General features: G+C 44.8%; 1 protein-coding gene across 4 annotated transcripts in view; it reads right to left on the bottom strand.

Moving 5' to 3' along the window:
• LOC308193890 (uncharacterized protein) overlaps positions 1 to 24,090 on the bottom strand; it is a 430,978-nt gene that overhangs the window by 336,108 nt on the left and 70,780 nt on the right. The window lies entirely within an intron of this gene.

Genomic DNA, 24,090 nt, shown 5'->3' with positions numbered 1-24,090 from the left:
TCGATTTTGTAGCACCATTTTAGTTGTAGATTGTAGTTGGATATTAAGGTCTCTAAAGCCTTCTTTTGTGGCTCTCGCAAGCCTACTCACTTGTCCTGTAAGTTTATAAATCATTTCCCTATTTCGATAAGTAGCTACCTGTGCAAATAGAGATTCTAACGCCCAACTGAATTTTACTCCATCCGAGGGTTCATGCCATGTATCTTCATCTGCCCCTTCTTCTAAACTTCTTTTTGCCCTACTAATTTGTAGGGTTTCCAACTTTCCCTTAAAAGGAGACTTTTTCCATATTGGACACAATGTGGGGAGTCCTAGAGTTATTTCTTTTACTTCCCCATCTATCGGCAGGTGTGTAGTCCAAGTTCCATCACTGGCTGCCCGTACAAATTGTCCTGGACTTTTTATGGTACTATAGCTACAATCCACTGCGACTTGACTAGCCTGGCTATTTCTTTCCGAATTGTACTTAATTCCTCGGCAAGCACATCCTGCCCTAAGAGCTATCAATACCGGAAGTAAGTGCTCGACATCTTCATTATTACTGTCGCAAGTATATTTCTTCTCACAAGTCCACCAAGCTACCTTTGTTGACTCTTGTCTACCACTACTGTCAACCCGGCTTACTGTATAAAACTGATCAGTTCCATTCTGCTTTCCCTGTCATTTAATACACCATGATGTATTCCCTCCATACTGGAATTTCTGCAATAAACTTACTGTCCAGTCACTATCCCACCCTTTCATTCCTTTTGGCTTATTTTTCTCTTGACATTCCCAAACAATCTTTTCTCTAACTCCTTCTACTACACGTAGTTCGTCGTAATAACACTGTCCCACATTCTTAAATCTGCCTATCGTTATGAAATGGTAGTTCTTTTCACATTCAGACCTCGATGTTGGGGGGCTCAGTTTCCTATAGTATTGTGTAACATTTATCTTCTCTAAAACTTTCACTTCTTTACATTGAATTGTTCCATTTCCTTTTACTTGGGGCAGTGGGGAGGTTATTATACCCCACTCAAGCGGGTCCCCTGTTGCTTTTGGAATGGGCAAACAAGCAGTAATTCTATCAGTTCCTTTCATTATGGCAAAATCTTTAATCAATCCTACCAGTAAATTCTCTGATGGTTGCCTGTGTGGGATCTGTACCACTTGTGTCCATGGTGCCTGGCCCTCTCTTCTTCTTCTAGATCCTTTTTGGTGGGCTACCAATATTCCTTTATCCAATTTCGGATATACCAATATCTCTCTTATCCCGTAATCTGTGCTATTTTCATGTGTTACCATGCACCGGTAGTTTCCTTTGTTGACTTTAGTAACACTAAACAGGGTTAAGGTGGTAGCTCCTCTCAGTTGTTGGCCCAATTCTATGGTTATACTTACGTACGCCTTCCCCTCCCATCCAGCCTTCAATCCTGTATTGTCCCTGGTTGTGTCTACGTATATTTCCTGGCTCTGTCCGGAGTCACTTATTTTTTCCCAGACCACCTGTAGAGAGCTAATTGTTATTGGTTTATCGTTGTGCATTCCACATTCCAAAGTAACATTTTCTCCTCTGAATATTTCCTCTTTCTTATATTTTTCTGGTATTTCTAGGAACCCAATTACAAGGTATTTACACAAAACAATTACTGTTATCGTTACTGTTGTTAAGAACCCCAAGATTGTATGGTTATACGCGCTTCATCTGTAGTTTTGTATCTCCGATTGCTCGCACTGACCAAAATTCGGGAACCTTTTTCACCCGAGTATAATGAATCCAAGCATCCACCCCTTCTACCTTTACAGCTGTAAAAGTAGTCAATAATACTTGATAAGGTCCAGCCCACCGTTCTCTCAGGGGTTCTTCATTCCAGTTTTTAATGTACACTCGGTCACCTGGCTGAAAGTCGTGGACAGGATTTTCCAGTGCCAACGGTCGGTTCCACACCAGAACACTTTGAAGTTGAGCTAAAGTTTTACCAAGAGACAATACATAATTATAAACATCCTGGCTCCCTGTTATATGCATATTAGGATTTGGTTCTGGGGATTCATAAGGCTTTCCATACGTAATCTCGTATGGGCTTACTGACATTCCACTCCTTGGCTTTATCCTTATTCTCAGTAAAGCTATAGGCAAAGCTTGTGGCCATTGTATTTTGGCTTCCTGGCAGATTTTACTGATCTGTCCCTTTAGAGTTTGGTTCATCCTTTCTACCTGTCCACTAGATTGGGGTCTCCATGCAGTATGTAAATTCCAAGAAATTCCTAATAGCCGACTTACGTCTTTAACCACAGATGCAACAAAGTGCGGCCCCCTATCCGAGGATATTCCTAATGGTACCCCAAACCTCAGAATGATTTCCCGCAGTAACCATTTTACTGTCTCTTTAGCTTGATTGGTGCGACAGGGAAGGGCTTCTGGCCATCTGAAAAAGGTGTCAACCCCTACTAACAAATACCTACATCCCTTAGTCCTAGGTAACTCTACAAAATCAACTTGCCAGTAATCTCCTGGTTCTATTCCTACTCTAACTCTTCCCATTTCAGCATGTTTTCTTGCTACTGGATTATTTTTCAGACAAATCTCACACTTTGACATTACTGATTTTGCCATTGTTAACATATGTGTAGAGATAACGCTACATTTTAAAATGTTACCATTGCCTCTGCACCCCAGTGACACTCATTATGTCTTGTCTGAAGTATTTCTCGCATCACCAAGGGGGGTATTACTACCTGGCCCGTAGCGGTTACATACCATCCATCAGAGTTCTTTCGGGCCTTTAGGAGATTTGCTAATTTCTCATCCTCTGGTGAATATCTTGGTTCCTTGGGAAGATTAAGACAAGTGGGGCCTACCTTGAGTGGTACCAAAGCCATTACATTCCACACCTCCCGAGCAATTTGTCGAGCTGCTCGATCTGCCAGCCGATTCCCTTCTGATATTTTCAAGGTTCCTCCTTGATGAGCTTTACAGTGCATAATAGCCACTTGTTTTGGTTTTTGTACCGCATTTATCAAATTTAACACCTCCTCTTGATATCTTATATTGGCTCCTTGTGAGGACAACAGCCCTCTTTCTTTCCATAATGCTCCATGAACATGGACTACTCCAAAAGCATACTTGGAATCTGTCCAAATATTTACCATCTTTCCTTCACTCAGTTCCAGTGCTCAAGGTAGGGCTATCAGTTCTGCTCGCTGTGCTAATGTTTCAGGTGGTAAAGGTTTTGCTTCGATCACTGTCTTCAGGGTTGTTACTGCATACCCTGCATATCGTGTTCCATTCTCCACAAAACTACTACCATCAGTAAAAAGTTCCCAGTCATACCTTTCAAGGGGTACATCCTTCAAATCCTCGCAGCTGGCATGGGTATGTTCAATTATTTCCACACAATTGTGTTCCAACAGTCCTTCTTCTGGAACAGTTCCTAGAAATACTGCTGAATTTAACAGGTTAGTTGTTTTCAAGGTTACGTCATCTTGTTCAGTTAGTATTGCCTGATATTTCATCATTCGGCTGGGTGATAGCCAGTGTCCCCCCTTTTGTTCTAAAACAGTTGTTACCATATGTGGTACAAAAACTTCAATACGTTTTCCCAAGGTAAGTTTCCTTGCTTCCTGGATTAAGAGAACTGTTGCCGCTACTGCCCGCAAACATGAGGGCCATCCTGCACTTACAGCATCCAACTGCTTAGAAAAGTATCCCACAGGTCTTTTCCAGCTTCCCAGTCGCTGGGTTAGTACCCCTAGTGCTAGTCGTTGTCTTTCATATACAAATAACTGGAAATCTTTTGATAAATCTGGTAGGCCCAAAGCTGGTGACTTCATTAAGGCATCTTTAAGTTTCTTGAAAGCTTCTTTCTGTACTTTTCCCCAAATAAAATCCTGTGCCTTCTGAGCTTCATAAAGGGGCTTAGCTATGAGTCCATAATCCATTACCCATACTCTGCACCAGCCAGCCATTCCTAAGAAGGCCCTTAGCTCATGGAGATTTTGAGGTTCCGGGATGGTGCATATAGCTTTTATCCTATTGACACCCAGACTTCTTTGTCCCTGGGAAATCTCACACCCCAAATATGTTACAGTTGAGCAAACTATTTGTGCTTTTTCCTTTGAAACTTTATAACCACCCATTCCCAACTGATTTAAAATTTCGATGGTTATTTGGGTGCAGAGCGACTCATTCTCTGTAGCAATCAAAATATCATCTACATATTGTAACAGCAAATACTGACTTCTGGGTACCTGTATTTGTCCTTGCATTGTCCAGATTTCCAGTTCCTTGGCCAGCTGGCTTCCAAAGGGGGTCGGGCTATTCTTGAAGCCTTGTGGGAGTCTTGTCCAAGTTAATTGTGTCTTTCGTCCACTCTGAGGATTTTCCCATTCGAAGGCAAATAATTTTCTACTATCTTTATCAAGAGGTATGCAAAAGAAGGCATCCTTTAAATCTATCACAGTAAACCATTTATATATCTCTCTCACAGATGTTAACAATGTGTAAGGATTAGCCACTACCGGGTGAATGTCCTTTGTTATTTCATTTATTGCTCTAAGATTTTGTACCAATCTATACTCACCATTCGGCTTCCTTACTGGAAAAATTGGAGTATTGTATTCCGATTTATATTCTTCCAGAATCTGATGTTTGAGAAATTTGTCAATAATTTTCACTGTCCCCTGCCTAGCTTCTATCTTAAGTGGATATTGTTTGATTCGAACAGGTTTGGCTCCTTCCTTTAATTCCACCTTTACTGGTTGTGCCAGTTTCGACTTCCCTGGTATATCTGTTTCCCATACTGTTGGTATAACTGCATTTTCTGCTTCTCTTGGAATATTAACGAAGTGTTTATCTTTGATCATTAGGATTTGTCCTACTTTGGACTCAGGTACCTTCATTATTAATTCTCCATCCTCAAAGGTTATTGTTGCATCTAATTTAGCTAATAGATCCTGTCCCAAGAGTGGAATCGGGCATTCTGGTACATACAAAAATTCATGGGTTAGTTCCTTACCCCCAAAACGCAAATCAAGGGGTTGTAAGAATGGCCGTTCCTCCTCCTTCCCTGTGGCTCCAATTATTGTAGTTGTCTTAGTTCCCAATCGTCCTTTTAAACTATTTAACACTGAATATGTTGCTCCTATTACATTTACAGACTAATTAACACAGAGAAAGAAGCTCCTGTAACCAACAACAACAAAAAAATTCAAGCCTCTCTCTTCGTTTCCTAGCTTTATTTCAACTAGTGGACCTGCTAGGGTAGATGCCCCAGGTCCCCGTCATTTCTGACTGTTGTAAGTTTATCCTGCAGCCTAAGACAAATTCTTTCTGATATCAGGGGCTGATTGCCCTAGAAAGAGGCTAGCCAATTGCCTTTGTTTTCTGAAGTCAGGTCCAAATTTTCTGTCTTTTTTTTTTTTCTTCCCATTGCATTTCAAAGTTGGTCCAAAAATTCAAAAATTCCATAGGGTTTTCTTTTGGACCTTGTTGGAACAGATTCTCAATTCCCAGTTTAACCAGATTTTGGTATTTACATAATTTCCGGGGTGGTAAGGGTCTTGGGGGGGGGGGGGGGGGGGGGGTCGGTCAGGGGAATGCAATGGTTGAAAGTTCCCTGAGCGCTCCCATTGGCAATCTGAGCTCACATATGAACTCAGGTTGTTTTAAGAGTTAGCTGCTTTTCTGTTTCCATGACAACTCTCTCCCGGACCCATCATGGTCCCTCCGCCCCAGAGGGCTCACACCACGATTTAGAGATCTCAGCCTCGGGTTGAGGCGGAACTATTAACATTCCTACATCCTCTTCCCCTGCTCATTCAACTTCAAACAGCTCTGTTAAATACTACATGCCACACAACCTTTAACACCTTCAACAACCCTTTTAACACTTCCTTTATCTTCCTCCAGCCTGTACTTTTCTAATGCCAACACCAAAGGCTCAGTCAGGGGCCAACTTAATTCCATACCTTTTCCCTCCAAGATGCTGAAACAACATATCAGTATACAACATTTCATCCTATTTTCCTTCTCTCCTCAAAAACAACATTAATTGCAAGACACTGTTATAGTCGATTGATCCATAAAGTGGCCATTTAGTTTATATAGTGGCCACCATTGATTGCAATACTTAATGGAAATCCTCTTGCTTTCCGCGCCCCCCCCACTCCCCCTTCCGACAATATCCTTGCAGTGTGCCAATATACACCCAAGGAGGCTTTCTTTAAAACGTCTTTGTTTTGGATATTACCCATTTCCTTGATTTCCCATTCCCTTTTATTTATTTATATTAATTACTGTCCCTTGTTTCAATTTCCACACAAACCTTTTTATTGCAGGTTTTTACTATGTTTTCCTAGTCTTCTCAAATGTCCCAATTCTCTGGGATTAAACTCCACATACAAACTTCACTATTTCAGATTATTAATGAGCCCCGTTCCAATCGTAAATCCACAGGACTTCGGAAAAACACCTGAAGCACTCAGCCTTCCGTCTTCTAGACAAACAATACCACCTTTTCCACAAAATTTACATTTCAACAAGGCCGAATTTCAAGCCGAATGCTAATTTTTCTCATGCACTTTGTTAGTAAGCCTACACAAAACAAGGAATCACTCCTGTGTATCCATCAAGACGGGGGTTTAAAAGGTATTGAGGCCTAAATAAATTCGCTCTCCCCCTTCTTACCAAATTCCCAGGGCTCAGGCCCGAACCACCAAGGAAGTGGCTCTCCGTTCTACCGCTTTGATAATCAGTCAGCCCCCCTCCCCCGATACTTGGGAAACTGACCGAACACCACCGCGAATATACCGAAACTTTTAAACTGTTACTTAGATAATGCTCCCACCTTCCTCCTTGTCACACTCAAAACATTTAAGAACGAAATAGGATTGCAAGATACACCGCCGGGCCCGTGTATTGGGCACCACCAATCAACATTTGGATAAAGCAGCACTTCTTTTCGATCTGTCATGCGCTTCGTTCATCTCCGGCCGCTCCCCTCGCGGAGAATACGGAACCGCGGATCGGAACTCCGCACTCGCTTCGCAGCGATGCTGTGTCTCACTCACAACACAATCACGCAATCACAGAGGCCCCTTGCACTTCTCGCTCACAAAATAACATTAATTGTAAGATAGTATTGTACTGTAAGGTTCCGTTTTCTGGCCAACTTTCTTGATCTTCTAGTTCATACTGTGGCCACCAAACATTACAGCAATCAACCAGTTTACCCTTTCGTAACTCCTGCCCAAAACACCCCTCCTTCCAGTGTGCTAGTAAACAGCCCAAAGGGGAGGATCGCGGTACCGAAGCATTACCGCCCAGAATACTTTTAAGTTTTTCCATTATCAGCTATAGCTTTTACCGAACCGAACCAGATGCTGAGCCTGCAGCAAAACCAGACCACTGATGCCGAACCTGCAGCGCTTTCGCGACTGTCTGACGGACGGCGCCTAGGCTTACCACGGGAATTCCCTAGCCCAACCGTGCATGGCTTTCGCCACGTCTGACCGGCAGGCTCCCAGACCAGATCGGTACCGATCACCAGAAAGCACCTTTTTCTTACCCTTTCAGAGGTACGTTGTGAGCAGCGGGGGTCGGTCGCGGCCGATGGCTCCCCGAGAAACTCCTCGGTGCCGGCTGAAGCGTGATCAGTTCGCGAGCCGCCTCAGCAGTGCCCACGAGGTCCCATCTGGGTCGCCAAAATGTTAGCGTTCATGAAAACACATAATCCACAAAGTGATTATATGAAGGTGCTTTATTAGGCGCCAGAAGTTAGGGGCATGCCTGCCCAAATCTAACTTCGTCTGATTTGTTTTCTTAGTTCTCTTTTATCTCCTAAAATACTACATATGCATTAGGTTTCACAACTCATCTATGCATATTCATTTCCTAGCCCCACCTAGCCTCGCTTCGTATGCTAATTATCTTATCAGTCCCTCTGCGCTTACGTATTACTCTCTGGTGGTCGTCCGGGTGGTCGTCGGGATGAAGTAAGATGTCTTCATCAGAGCTGAACTTTTTAACCTTTCCTTTTCACGCATGCTCTCTGAGCCCTTGGTCTCAGTCCAAACCACAAGGTTGGTTTGATCCAGTTCCCGGAGTCCAAGAAGCCCCAGTTATCTAGATGTCTTGCAAATGGAGCATTCTTTTAATCCTCCTTACTCCTCATCATGAATTGGTGCATTCTCATGTTACCCTTGCACATATATTTTGTATCTTCCAAGCGCAGCCTCGGAACAGTACATCGCAAATGTAACATACTAAACAATATTGTATTATTTCTTCTTCTATTACTAACACCACCATCTCGTGGCACAGGGATGCTAGGCATGGGTTGAGGAGGGGGCTGGAGGCCAGAGCACAGGAGGGGAGGCAGAGGGCAGTCACAGTGCCCAAGGGGCAGCCTGTCTCTCTGGGAAGCAAAATGGCCCGGGAGAGACACCCCCAGGAAAGGGGCCCCCAGCCCCCCTGACCATCCTCCTTCCACACGAGGGCCTCTTTCAGGCCGCAGAAGCCCCCTCCCAACACGGCCATGTTGGGCCTGGGGCGTGGCGCGCCATCATGGCGGCCATCACAGAACTCTCCCGATGTCACAGGGCATCTGCCCGCCCCCCTTTGTTCTGGGGCCTATAAAAGCCCCTGCGCCTGGCACACCACTAGCTGGAATCCTAGCATCTCTAGCGACATCCAACCATGGTTGGTGTTAAGAGAGCGCTGATCGAAAGCTGCCCACCCTTTCGTGGGACCAAAGTGAATTGGGTCACCGCACCCAAGAAGTGCAGGCGGAGGAGCGCCAGCGGAGATGGAGCGGCCGTGGCGGTTGGTGTGGAGCCCATGGAGGTGGATCCACCTGCAGATGACGAAGAGCCGATGGAGGTGGATCCACCTCCAACCCATCTGATGTGGCACAACGTCATCGTGCCAGGGCTCCCACCAGCGAGACAACAACATCGTCATCGCAGAGCCGCCCGGACCGCTCCATACTCCCGGCCCTGCCTCCGCCTCCACAAATAGGGGGAAGAGGCCATCGCTTAACCAACTGGCAGGACTGCCTGCACGATGGCCTCTTCTCCCACCCCCTGTCCCCGTCTCCCCGTCCCCCCTCCCCACCTCTCCCAGAGAGGTGTCGCCCCTTCTGCACGGAGTCCCGAGCGCTGGGCAAGAGCGCACTCGGCTTCCTCTGGGCTGCTGCACCGGGCGACAGGAGAAGCCCTCCGAAGGCCACGCCTGGCGTGGGGTGTCTCGGTCTGAGGACGAGAAGGCTGCCAAGAGGTGCTTGAAGACGAACCCGCGCCCTGCATGGCGGTGCACAGAGAACAGCAGCAGATCCCTCGAAACGGGCACGCAGACAGCTGTTCCTCTGCAGAAGCAGAAGCCTTCAGGTCTGCCAGGAAGCAGCGCAGGAGTGCAGCGTAAAGACCCTTCAAGATGCTTGGTTTCCAGTTCTTCCCAAGACGGGGCAATAAAATGATAGAATAATCATAATAAATAAATAAATACATTGCAACAACAACAATAATAAACAACAAAAACCAGTAAAACCACTTTCCTCTCTGATTTGGTGTCATTTTTGCGACTGCACCTGGACTCCGGGATCCCCCTCTGGTCTCCCCCAGACAGGAAAGATACTGATGGGTGTGGAGTGGGCCCAGCCCAGGGCACATGAGGGAGTGAGGGGCCGGGGCACACGGCATACAAGGGCAGGCTGAGGGACCTCCTTTGGTCAGCACGAAGGAGAGAAGGCTCAGGGGTGGACCTGACAGCTGCCTGCAGCTGCCTGCTGGGAGGGAGTAGAGAAGATGAAGCCTGCGTCTTCTCTGAGGGGCTCTGTGGCAGAAACGTGAGCAGCACCAGGCCCACACTTGCAGGTGGAGACAGCCCAGCTAGTAATTTTTGAAACAAGTGCACACTTTCCTAAACTTAATATGCTTCATGCTGGAGTTTCCCTTCATTCTCATAGAATCGGAGACACAGAGTATAACAGAGTAAAAACGTTCATATGTTAATATTCTTGCCCTGATATCCACACCCACTTCGTGCCTCCACCTACCATGAAACAAGTGAGCAGGCAAAAAAAATAATAATAAAAAAATAAAAAATATATTATTAAGAACTCTTACAGAATTATTTATGTGAAGGCAAAGCAGAGCCATGTCCTGGTTTTAGTTGAATCAGTAATGTCCACAACAGAAATGCTTTCAAACATTTTACAGTGAAAATCTTTGTCTGTGCAAATGACTTAGTCAAAACCTACTATTTATGCAAGTTAACTAAACATGACTTCAGTACAAAAAAACTGGGTTTATGTTTCTTTCCCAAAGAATTGTCCTCATATTCTTGCTTCCAGAACGGTTTGTTTCTACAGACAAAGAGGAAAAAAATATCTCATTTCAATGCAATATGTGGTAGGAGACAAATAACACGACAGGTGATGATAAACATATGCAGAGAGAGCAAGTTTGCTTCAGGAGTAAAAAGTAATCCACATATACATTTACTTTTAACTGAACCTGAAATGTCTTAGTTTCAATCACTGAGTCCAAAGATGCTGTCCGCATGCCAGTTCTGCTTAGAGTGAATGGTTAATGGAAAAACAAAAATCTAGTCCTTGTTTTTTCTTTTCTTAAATAAAGTTTAAAAAAAAAACAATTTATGTCTATTATAGCTATTAGAGCGATTCCAGAGAAGGGCCAAGAGGATGATCAGAAGGCTGGAGCACCTCTCCTGTGAAGAAAGGCTGAGGGAGTTGGGGTTGTTCAGCCTGGAGAAGAGAAGGCTCCAGGGAGACCTGATAGCAGCCTTGCAGTACCTAAAGGGGGTCTCCAGGAAAGCTGGGGAGGGACTCTTTGTCAGGGAGTGGAGTGATAGAACAAGAGGAATGGTTTTAAGCTAAAAGAGGGGAGATTTAGAGTAGATGTTAGGAAGAAATTCTTTACTCTGAGGGTGGTGAGGCAGTCCAACAGGTGGCCCAGAGAAGCTGTGGATGCCCCATCAATGGAATTGTTTAAGGCCAGGCTGGACGGGGCTTTGGGCAAAGTGGTCTTGTGGGAGGTGTCCCTGCTCATGGCACGGGGTTGGAAATGGATGATCCTTAAGGGTCCCTTCCAACACAAACCATTTTGTGATTCTGTCATCTCATTTATGTATCGTGCTATATAACACACAGAAAAAAACTATTTTTCTTTTTTAAGAGATGAATTCTAAACAAGTTAAATTTTCTGAATCTTTCTGCTGGAGAATAGCTTATTCATAATACTTTACCTTACATATTTTCCCAAAAAGAACTTCCTCTTAAAAAAAAAAAAGCTACTGCTCTTATTGCAAACTATACGTACAGCAGAACTTGCGTACTTCCTTAATTCAAAATCATTTAAGATTAGCACAATAAATTGTCCTGAACAATACCAGGGTACAGAAGAATTGTCTCATCGTGGTCATTTTTGATGTGATTGATATATACCTCCGCAGCCTTTTACAATGCTGCCGAGACATTTTCTTTTGTGAATCACAAAGAACTTCATAGTAAAACAACTAAAACTAAGATTACTCCAAAATGAGGTAAAGAAAACAGAAGATGCCCATTTGACAGGCAAGTAATACAAAGCATGATAATATTATACAGTTTATAATGGTAAATTAGTGGCACAGGTTAGAAATCCTGAAATATAGTCTAAATTCCAGTTGACAGCTCTAGAAATAGTTTCTGCCACAGAGCCCCTCAGAGAAGACGCAGGCTTCATCTTCTCTACTCCCTCCCAGCAGGCAGCTGCAGGCAGCTGTCAGGTCCACCCCTGAGCCTTCTCTCCTTCGTGCTGACCAAAGGAGGTCCCTCAGCCTGCCCTTGTATGCCGTGTGCCCCGGCCCCTCACTCCCTCATGTGCCCTGGGCTGGGCCCACTCCACACCCATCAGTATCTTTCCTGTCTGGGGGAGACCAGAGGGGGATCCCGGAGCCCAAGTGCAGTCGCAAAATGACACCAAATCAGAGAGGAAAGTGGTTTTACTGGTTGTTGTTTATTATTATTGTTGTTGTTGTTGCAATGTATTTATTTGATTATTCTATCATTTTATTGCCCCGTCCTGGGAAGAGCTGGTAACCAAGCATCTTGAAGGGACTTTATGCTGCACTGTACAACCTGTTACGTGGCGCTAACAGGTTGGGGGTAATGGAGGACTGCTGCCCCTCCCAAAACATAGTTGCCAACATCTTGTGGCACAGGGATGCCAGGCATGGGTTGAGGAGGGGGATGGAGGCCAGAGCACAGGAGGGGAGGCAGAGGGCAGTCACAGTGCCCAAGGGGCAGCCTGTCTCTCTGGGAAGCAAAATGGCCCGGGAGAGACACCCCCAGGAAAGGGGCCCCCAGCCCCCCTGACCATCCTCCTCCTTCCACATGAGGGCCTCTTTCAGGCCGCAGAAGCCCCCTCCCAACACGGCCATGTTGGGCCTGGGGCGTGGCGCGCCATTACAGAGGCTTCCTGATGTCACCAGGTCCCAGAAGCCCCCTCCCAACACGGCCATGTTGGGCCTGGGGCGTGGCGCGCCATCATGGCGGCCATCACAGAACTCTCCCGATGTCACAGGGCATCTGCCCGCCCCCCTTTGTTCTGGGGCCTATAAAAGCCCCTGCGCCTGGCACACCGCTAGCTGGAATCCTAGGATTTCTAGCAACGTCCAACCATGGTTGGTGTTAAGAGAGCGCTGATTGAAAGCTGCCCACCCTTTCGTGGGACCAAAGTTAATTGGGTCACCGCACCCAAGAAGTGCAGGCGGAGGAGCGCCAGCAGAGATGGAGCGGCCGTGGCGGTTGGTGTGGAGCCCATGGAGGTGGATCCACCTGCAGATGACGAAGAGCCGATGGAGGTGGATCCACCTCCAACCCATCTGATGTGGCACAACGTCATCGTGCCAGGGCTCCCACCAGCGAGACAACAACATCGTCATCGCAGAGCCGCCCGGACCGCTCCGTACTCCCGGCCCTGCCTCCGCCTCCACAAATAGGGGGAAGAGGCCATCGCTTAACCAACTGGCAGGACTGCCTGCACGATGGCCTCTTCTCCCACCCCCTGTCCCCGTCTCCCCGTCCCCCCTCCCCACCTCTCCCAGAGAGGTGTCGCCCCTTCTGCACGGAGTCCCGAGCGCTGGGCAAGAGCGCACTCGGCTTCCTCTGGGCTGCTGCACCGGGCGACAGGAGAAGCCCTCCGAAGGCCACGCCTGGCGTGGGCTGTCTCGGTCTGAGGACGAGAAGGCTGCCAAGAGGTGCTTGAAGACGAACCCGCGTCCTGCATGGCGGTGCACAGAGAACAGCAGCAGATCCCTCGAAACGGGCACGCAGAGAGCTGTTCCTCTGCAGAAGCAGAAGTCTTCAGGTCTGCCAGGAAGCAGCGCAGGAGTGCAGCGTAAAGACCCTTCAAGATGCTTGGTTTCCAGTTCTTCCCAGGACGGGGCAATAAAATGACAGAATAATCATAATAAATACATTGCAACAACAACAACAATAATAATAAACAACAACCAGTAAAACCACTTTCCTCTCTGATTTGGTGTCATTTTGCGACTGCACTTGGGCTCCGGGATCCCCCTCTGGTCTCCCCCAGACAGGAAAGATACTGATGGGTGTGGAGTGGGCCCAGCCCAGGGCACATGAGGGAGTGAGGGGCCGGGGCACACGGCATACAAGGGCAGGCTGAGGGACCTCCTTTGGTCAGCACAAAGGAGAGAAGGCTCAGGGGTGGACCTGACAGCTGCCTGCAGCTGCCTGCTGGGAGGGAGTAGAGAAGATGAAGCCTGCATCTTCTCTGAGCGGCTCTGTGGCAGAAGCGTGAGCAGCACCAGTCCCACACTTGCAGGTGGAGACAGCCCAGCTAGCAAAAAGGAAAAATTTTCCCCGCAACAACGTTCAGACAGAACGAGTGGCCAGAAAGGCTGCGGAGTCTCTGTCCTGGGGTGTAGCTGACTTTTACTGCACAAGGCTGGGCGTTTGTATCCTGGACTCACAAAATGGTTTGGGTTGGAAGGCACCTTAAATACCATCCAGTTCCAACCCCGTGCCATAAGCAGGGACACCTTCCACTAGACCACTTTGCCCAAAGCCCCATCCAACCTGTCCCTAAACACTTCCAGGAATGGGACATTGCTGTAGCTTAACCTGGCAGGCAGCTAAGCTCCACTCAGCTGTTTGTTCTCCCTTCTACCCCCCTCTCCTCCCGTAGAGCTCTAGAGCTGAAAAGTCCTTTGAATGTTGTAGTCGTTGTTCTGCAACACTTAAAACATCAGCTTGTTTTCAATATTATTCTCATCCTAAATCCAAAACACTGCACCATACCACCTACTATGAGGAAAATCAATTCTATCCTAGTTGAAACCGGGACGGTATCCACCCCTTATTCCACACCATTTATGTCATGCTCTAGTCCCACACTTTCCAATGAATCATTGCTTTTCATATGTGTTTATAACATATGAACTTGCAGGTGGAGACAGCCCAGCTAGTAATTTTTGAAACAAGTGCACACTTTCCTAAACTTAATATGCTTCATGCTGCAGTTTCCCTTCATTCTCATAGAATCGGAGACACAGAGTATAACAGAGTAAAAAAACGTTCATATGTTAATATTCTTGCCCTGATATCCACACCCACTTCGTGCCTCCACCTACCATGAAACAAGTGAGCAGGCAAAAAAAATAATAATAAAAAAATAAAAAATATATTATTAAGAACTCTTACAGAATTATTTATGTGAAGGCAAAGCAGAGCCATGTCCTGGTTTTAGTTGAATCAGTAATGTCCACAACAGAAATGCTTTCAAACATTTTACAGTGAAAATCTTTGTCTGTGCAAATGACTTAGTCAAAACCTACTATTTATGCAAGTTAACTAAACATGACTTCAGTACAAAAAAACTGGGTTTATGTTTCTTTCCCAAAGAATTGTCCTCATATTCTTGCTTCCAGAACAGTTTGTTTCTACAGACAAAGAGGAAAAAAATATCTCATTTCAATGCAATATGTGGTAGGAGACAAATAACACGACAGGTGATGATAAACATATGCAGAGAGAGCAAGTTTGCTTCAGGAGTAAAAAGTAATCCACATATACATTTACTTTTAACTGAACCTGAAATGTCTTAGTTTCAATCACTGAGTCCAAAGATGCTGTCCGCATGCCAGTTCTGCTTAGAGTGAATGGTTAATGGAAAAACAAAAATCTAGTCCTTGTTTTTTCTTTTCTTAAATAAAGTTTAAAAAAAAAACAATTTATGTCTATTATAGCTATTAGAGCGATTCCAGAGAAGGGCCAAGAGGATGATCAGAAGGCTGGAGCACCTCTCCTGTGAAGAAAGGCTGAGGGAGTTGGGGTTGTTCAGCCTGGAGAAGAGAAGGCTCCAGGGAGACCTGATAGCAGCCTTGCAGTACCTAAAGGGGGTCTCCAGGAAAGCTGGGGAGGGACTCTTTGTCAGGGAGTGGAGTGATAGAACAAGAGGAATGGTTTTAAGCTAAAAGAGGGGAGATTTAGAGTAGATGTTAGGAAGAAATTCTTTACTCTGAGGGTGGTGAGGCAGTCCAACAGGTGGCCCAGAGAAGCTGTGGATGCCCCATCAATGGAATTGTTTAAGGCCAGGCTGGACGGGGCTTTGGGCAAAGTGGTCTAGTGGGAGGTGTCCCTGCTCATGGCACGGGGTTGGAAATGGATGATCCTTAAGGGTCCCTTCCAACACAAACCATTTTGTGATTCTGTCATCTCATTTATGTATCGTGCTATATAACACACAGAAAAAAACTATTTTTCTTTTTTAAGAGATGAATTCTAAACAAGTTAAATTTTCTGAATCTTTCTGCTGGAGAATAGCTTATTCATAATACTTTACCTTACATATTTTCCCAAAAAGAACTTCCTCTTAAAAAAAAAAAAGCTACTGCTCTTATTGCAAACTATACGTACAGCAGAACTTGCGTACTTCCTTAATTCAAAATCATTTAAGATTAGCACAATAAATTGTCCTGAACAATACCAGGGTACAGAAGAATTGTCTCATCGTGGTCATTTTTGATGTGATTGATATATACCTCCGCAGCCTTTTACAATGCTGCCGAGACATTTTCTTTTGTGAATCACAAAGAACTTCATAGTAAAACAACTAAAACTAAGATTACTCCAAAATGAGGTAAAGAAAACAGAAGATGCCCATTTGACAGGCAAGTAATACAAAGCATGATAATATTATACAGTTTATAATGGTAAATTAGTGGCACAGGTTAGAAATCCTGAAATATAGTCTAAATTCCAGTTGACAGCTCTAGAAATAGTTTCTGCCACAGAGCCCCTCAGAGAAGACGCAGGCTTCATCTTCTCTACTCCCTCCCAGCAGGCAGCTGCAGGCAGCTGTCAGGTCCACCCCTGAGCCTTCTCTCCTTCGTGCTGACCAAAGGAGGTCCCTCAGCCTGCCCTTGTATGCCGTGTGCCCCGGCCCCTCACTCCCTCATGTGCCCTGGGCTGGGCCCACTCCACACCCATCAGTATCTTTCCTGTCTGGGGGAGACCAGAGGGGGATCCCGGAGCCCAAGTGCAGTCGCAAAATGACACCAAATCAGAGAGGAAAGTGGTTTTACTGGTTGTTGTTTATTATTATTGTTGTTGTTGTTGCAATGTATTTATTTGATTATTCTATCATTTTATTGCCCCGTCCTGGGAAGAGCTGGTAACCAAGCATCTTGAAGGGACTTTATGCTGCACTGTACAACCTGTTACGTGGCGCTAACAGGTTGGGGGTAATGGAGGACTGCTGCCCCTCCCAAAACATAGTTGCCAACATCTTGTGGCACAGGGATGCCAGGCATGGGTTGAGGAGGGGGATGGAGGCCAGAGCACAGGAGGGGAGGCAGAGGGCAGTCACAGTGCCCAAGGGGCAGCCTGTCTCTCTGGGAAGCAAAATGGCCCGGGAGAGACACCCCCAGGAAAGGGGCCCCCAGCCCCCCTGACCATCCTCCTCCTTCCACATGAGGGCCTCTTTCAGGCCGCAGAAGCCCCCTCCCAACACGGCCATGTTGGGCCTGGGGCGTGGCGCGCCATTACAGAGGCTTCCTGATGTCACCAGGTCCCAGAAGCCCCCTCCCAACACGGCCATGTTGGGCCTGGGGCGTGGCGCGCCATCATGGCGGCCATCACAGAACTCTCCCGATGTCACAGGGCATCTGCCCGCCCCCCTTTGTTCTGGGGCCTATAAAAGCCCCTGCGCCTGGCACACCGCTAGCTGGAATCCTAGGATTTCTAGCAACGTCCAACCATGGTTGGTGTTAAGAGAGCGCTGATTGAAAGCTGCCCACCCTTTCGTGGGACCAAAGTTAATTGGGTCACCGCACCCAAGAAGTGCAGGCGGAGGAGCGCCAGCAGAGATGGAGCGGCCGTGGCGGTTGGTGTGGAGCCCATGGAGGTGGATCCACCTGCAGATGACGAAGAGCCGATGGAGGTGGATCCACCTCCAACCCATCTGATGTGGCACAACGTCATCGTGCCAGGGCTCCCACCAGCGAGACAACAACATCGTCATCGCAGAGCCGCCCGGACCGCTCCGTACTCCCGGCCCTGCCTCCGCCTCCACAAATAGGGGGAAGAGGCCATCGCTTAACCAACTGGCAGGACTGCCTGCACGATGGCCTCTTCTCCCACCCCCTGTCCCCGTCTCCCCGTCCCCCCTCCCCACCTCTCCCAGAGAGGTGTCGCCCCTTCTGCACGGAGTCCCGAGCGCTGGGCAAGAGCGCACTCGGCTTCCTCTGGGCTGCTGCACCGGGCGACAGGAGAAGCCCTCCGAAGGCCACGCCTGGCGTGGGCTGTCTCGGTCTGAGGACGAGAAGGCTGCCAAGAGGTGCTTGAAGACGAACCCGCGTCCTGCATGGCGGTGCACAGAGAACAGCAGCAGATCCCTCGAAACGGGCACGCAGAGAGCTGTTCCTCTGCAGAAGCAGAAGTCTTCAGGTCTGCCAGGAAGCAGCGCAGGAGTGCAGCGTAAAGACCCTTCAAGATGCTTGGTTTCCAGTTCTTCCCAGGACGGGGCAATAAAATGACAGAATAATCATAATAAATACATTGCAACAACAACAACAATAATAATAAACAACAACCAGTAAAACCACTTTCCTCTCTGATTTGGTGTCATTTTGCGACTGCACTTGGGCTCCGGGATCCCCCTCTGGTCTCCCCCAGACAGGAAAGATACTGATGGGTGTGGAGTGGGCCCAGCCCAGGGCACATGAGGGAGTGAGGGGCCGGGGCACACGGCATACAAGGGCAGGCTGAGGGACCTCCTTTGGTCAGCACAAAGGAGAGAAGGCTCAGGGGTGGACCTGACAGCTGCCTGCAGCTGCCTGCTGGGAGGGAGTAGAGAAGATGAAGCCTGCATCTTCTCTGAGCGGCTCTGTGGCAGAAGCGTGAGCAGCACCAGTCCCACACTTGCAGGTGGAGACAGCCCAGCTAGCAAAAAGGAAAAATTTTCCCCGCAACAACGTTCAGACAGAACGAGTGGCCAGAAAGGCTGCGGAGTCTCTGTCCTGGGGTGTAGCTGACTTTTACTGCACAAGGCTGGGCGTTTGTATCCTGGACTCACAAAATGGTTTGGGTTGGAAGGCACCTTAAATACCATCCAGTTCCAACCCCGTGCCATAAGCAGGGACACCTTCCACTAGACCACTTTGCCCAAAGCCCCATCCAACCTGTCCCTAAACACTTCCAGGAATGGGACATTGCTGTAGCTTAACCTGGCAGGCAGCTAAGCTCCACTCAGCTGTTTGTTCTCCCTTCTACCCCCCTCTCCTCCCGTAGAGCTCTAGAGCTGAAAAGTCCTTTGAATGTTGTAGTCGTTGTTCTGCAACACTTAAAACATCAGCTTGTTTTCAATATTATTCTCATCCTAAATCCAAAACACTGCACCATACCACCTACTATGAGGAAAATCAATTCTATCCTAGTTGAAACCGGGACGGTATCCACCCCTTATTCCACACCATTTATGTCATGCTCTAGTCCCACACTTTCCAATGAATCATTGCTTTTCATATGTGTTTATAACATATGAACTTGCAGGTGGAGACAGCCCAGCTAGTAATTTTTGAAACAAGTGCACACTTTCCTAAACTTAATATGCTTCATGCTGCAGTTTCCCTTCATTCTCATAGAATCGGAGACACAGAGTATAACAGAGTAAAAAAACGTTCATATGTTAATATTCTTGCCCTGATATCCACACCCACTTCGTGCCTCCACCTACCATGAAACAAGTGAGCAGGCAAAAAAAATAATAAAAAAATAAAAAATATATTATTAAGAACTCTTACAGAATTATTTATGTGAAGGCAAAGCAGAGCCACATCCTGGTTTTAGTTGAATCAGTAATGTCCACAACAGAAATGCTTTCAAACATTTTACAGTGAAAATCTTTGTCTGTGCAAATGACTTAGTCAAAGCCAACTATTTATGTAAGTTAACTAAACATGACTTCAGTACAAAAAAACTGGGTTTATGTTTCTTTCCCAAAGAATTGTCCTCATATTCTTGCTTCCAGAACAGTTCTTTCCAAAGACAAAGAGGAAAAAAATATTTCATTTCAATGCAATATGTGGGAGGAGACAAATAACACGACAGGTGATGATAAACATATGCAGAGAGAGCAAGTTTGCTTCAGGAGTAAAAAGTAATCCACATATACATTTACTTTTAACTGAACCTGAAATGTCTTAGTTTCAATCACTGAGTCCAAAGATGCTGTCCGCATGCCAGTTCTGCTTAGAGTGAATGGTTAATGGAAAAACAAAAATCTAGTCCTTTTTTTTTCTTTTCTTAAATAAAGTTAAAAAAAATAACAATTTATGTCTATTATAGCTATTAGAGCGATTCCAGAGAAGGGCCAAGAGGATGATCAGAAGGCTGGAGCACCTCTCCTGTGAAGAAAGGCTGAGGGAGTTGGGGTTGTTCAGCCTGGAGAAGAGAAGGCTCCAGGGAGACCTGATAGCAGCCTTGCAGTACCTAAAGGGGGTCTCCAGGAAAGCTGGGGAGGGACTCTTTGTCAGGGAGTGGAGTGATAGAACAAGAGGAATGGTTTTAAGCTTAAAGAGGGGAGATTTAGAGTAGATATTAGGAAGAAATTCTTTACTCTGAGGGTGGTGAGGCAGTCCAACAGGTGGCCCAGAGAAGCTGTGGATGCCCCATCAATGGAATTGTTTAAGGCCAGGCTGGACGGGGCTTTGGGCAAAGTGGTCTTGTGGGAGGTGTCCCTGCTCATGGCACGGGGTTGGAAATGGATGATCCTTAAGGGTCCCTTCCAACACAAACCATTTTGTGATTCTGTCATCTCATTTATGTATCGTGCTATATAACACACAGAAAAAAACTATTTTTCTTTTTTAAGAGATGAATTCTAAACAAGTTAAATTTTCTGAATCTTTCTGCTGGAGAATAGCTTATTCATAATACTTTACCTTACATATTTTCCCAAAAAGAACTTCCTCTTAAAAAAAAAAAAGCTACTGCTCTTATTGCAAACTATACGTACAGCAGAACTTGCGTACTTCCTTAATTCAAAATCATTTAAGATTAGCACAATAAATTGTCCTGAACAATACCAGGGTACAGAAGAATTGTCTCATCGTGGTCATTTTTGATGTGATTGATATATACCTCCGCAGCCTTTTACAATGCTGCCGAGACATTTTCTTTTGTGAATCACAAAGAACTTCATAGTAAAACAACTAAAACTAAGATTACTCCAAAATGAGGTAAAGAAAACAGAAGATGCCCATTTGACAGGCAAGTAATACAAAGCATGATAATATTATACAGTTTATAATGGTAAATTAGTGGCACAGGTTAGAAATCCTGAAATATAGTCTAAATTCCAGTTGACAGCTCTAGAAATAGTTTCTGCCACAGAGCCCCTCAGAGAAGACGCAGGCTTCATCTTCTCTACTCCCTCCCAGCAGGCAGCTGCAGGCAGCTGTCAGGTCCACCCCTGAGCCTTCTCTCCTTCGTGCTGACCAAAGGAGGTCCCTCAGCCTGCCCTTGTATGCCGTGTGCCCCGGCCCCTCACTCCCTCATGTGCCCTGGGCTGGGCCCACTCCACACCCATCAGTATCTTCCCTGTCTGGGGTAGACCAGAAAGGGATGCCAGAGTCCAGGTGCAGTCACAAAAATGACACCAAATCAGGGAAGAATGCGGTTTTTAATACTGTTTTAATTTTATTGTTAATTTTAATATTTTTTTAATATCATATTACTCTGAGGATGACATTGCAGTGTCATTCAGAAGGTATCTCTGCATATTTCTCTGTTTCCAGCACAGGACATTAATGAGTGGCAGATAAAATATTAGGAGGATACATGTCATTTATCTAGGTGGCTTGGGCAACTGGCCCACAAAAACATTACTTCTATGTATGTCAAGAATTGTGAAAAGCAAGCTTCAATGAAACCAGTTGCAAATGACTGGCATGACATGAGGACAAAACAAAGAGAAGCAAATGCAAAAAAAAAGCTACAGAGGGCATCAAGAAGTCTGTTCAAAGTGATTGGTCACATCTGATGACCAAAAAGAATTGATGTGCCATCAAGTACCTTTGACTTTACATGATCATGTGCCAACATCAAAGGAGCATGCTTACATGAATGTGCCTCTTCAAGATGCATTCTACCACTTGCCCTTTCATTCACATACCACTAATAAACTGGTGTGAGACACAAACTTTCCAGCAAAGTGAAAATAGAAGTTATTACTCATGTATTGACCTAAGTAAAATCATGGAAAGAATGCATCTTTAGTATTTTATGTTTATAGATAACTATAGGCGCTGTATTTTGGAGAAACAGCCTTATTTAATACTACCCCTAAATACCAAAAAAGAAGAAACGCAACAACCACAGATGCCATTTATATTGCTTCTTCATTAGTCAGGAATACTATAAACGAAGTAAACCAAACATACTATTATAAATTAGTTTGGATAGATAACGTGTTCAGATTTCCTAAAAACCAAAAATAATGTTGTTGAGAACCGTATTTTCATCCCTGTGGCCAGAATCCAATATATATTTTTTCTCTAATTCTTATTTTCCTTTCAAATTAACTTCATGTTTACTGTAATTTCAATTACAAGATTAATTACTGGCATCCTAGAATATCAGTCTTACTTATACTAGGTTATGTGCCCTGAATGCCAGTATTTGGATTAATTGCAAACCTAGTGTATATACCAGCCTGCAGTCTTGAGCAAATCGAAGAGCAGTTTGACAAAATGGGATCTTTTTCATTCCTGATGTTTTGTTCAAGGACTTGAGAGCTGTGTGTGGTTCATTATACGTGCCAGGAGTTGGTGTGATTGATTTCACATGTACAAAACTCTAGTGAAGCACAAGGGAAAAAAAATATTCCAATGATAGCCTACAGCACATTCAGGAACTACAAAACCAGAAAGTGCTTACATCAGTACAGTACTCTTTTTCTTTATGAATGTAATTTAGAAACTGTGGCAGCTACCAGCTTGAATCTTTCTGGTCACATAGGAGTGATTTTGAACTGCATATTAAGGGCAAGCATTGACACCACTTGTTTATACAGAATATTTTGTATAGATGCCCACAAACAGATAGCCATATGACTAGCTGACGATATGCAAAATGTTTATTCCATCAGCCTGTGCATTAGTGGTATAGCTACAGGTATATTTTCAAAGCCATGGCTACCTTTGAAATATTATGCCTTCTATTTGCAATTTTCATCATTGCTATTTCTATACATAGTGCATATCATATACAATTTGCATAAATTGCAAAATAATTTTTTATACTTTGATACTTAAATACCACAAACCAACTAGTAGACGTAAAAAATAAGGAGGGAAAGAATTGTAAATTAATTGTAAATACATTTTAGGGGAAAAGAATTTAGCTCATGTGTGGGCATGAGTTGTGCCATGCTAGTTGGCCTTGGCACATGAGAATAATCCTTTGTATGGAACACAGTCCCCAGGCAGCTGAAATTACTGTGTTTAGATAAGTCCCACTAAAGGCCACTATATCCCTAAACCACATGACTTTTCAAATCTTATTCAAAACACTTGAACTAATATTCCTCCATGGAATCACTCTCCAGTTACCAATGCAAACATCAAATTTAGTTGTGCTCACCATCACTGAAAAAAATAAATTAAAAAAAAAAATAGGTACGCACCCTTGTTTTTAGGCTGTTTCATTTTATTCAATCCTGCCTTTTTTTCCCCCCCCCATGAATATTATTTTCAGAAAAGAAATGTTTCTGAAGTATAAAGTAGAGGGGATGAAACCTTTAAAGCTGCTAAAGCTTAGGAGCTACAAGCTATTCAAAGCCTGGTTCCCACACAACTATCACATGGGTCTATATAACATAAATAGAACATGGATTATTTTGGAATTTTAAAAGAAAAAACAAAGTAAAAAGAATACAGTAAATTTTAGCTGACTATAAAGTGTGAAAAATAAAAAACTGCCTTGATAAACCCAACCAGTAACTTTCTGAACAGAAACTTTCTAAAAGTGTTTAAGAAAAGCCAGACATGCTTATTCAGCTATAATTTCAGAATACATTACATTATTAGTGAGTAAGAAGAAAAAAACAGAAAGATAATCTAATTGATAGAAACAGAATCAGGTTTTGTCCCAAAAACTGGGGCAGCTATCTTATGCTAATGAAGATGAATACAGATGGGAGAAAAATAGGCCTTTGGAGAAATAACAGGGAAAGAGAAATGAGAAGCAAAGATTTGTTCAAAACTGTACTACATTATATGTGTATTGCCAGCTTGCATTTGCTGGGTATTTCATGATAATTTTAATAAATAATTTTTTACATTTGGTCACAGAGTCATGAAAATGACTGAAAGATGTAAATTAGCTTATATATATATATAGATGTAGATATATGTAAACGACTTTTAAATATCGTATGAAGTCCAGCACCTGACCTATGTATGGTTCAGTGAAAACCTCCTTTTAATATGAGACAATACCCATTGTAAGTGTATACACTGTACGTTTTTACACTGGTTTACACGCTCAAAAAAGATTGCACTTATTTCTGTCACCATGC

This window comes from Anser brachyrhynchus (assembly GCF_964034855.1).
Source record: "Anser brachyrhynchus genome assembly, chromosome: 4".
Taxonomy (NCBI): domain Eukaryota; kingdom Metazoa; phylum Chordata; class Aves; order Anseriformes; family Anatidae; genus Anser; species Anser brachyrhynchus.
The sequence above is the reverse complement of the archived record's forward strand: the minus strand, read 5'-3'. Positions and strand labels throughout refer to the sequence as shown.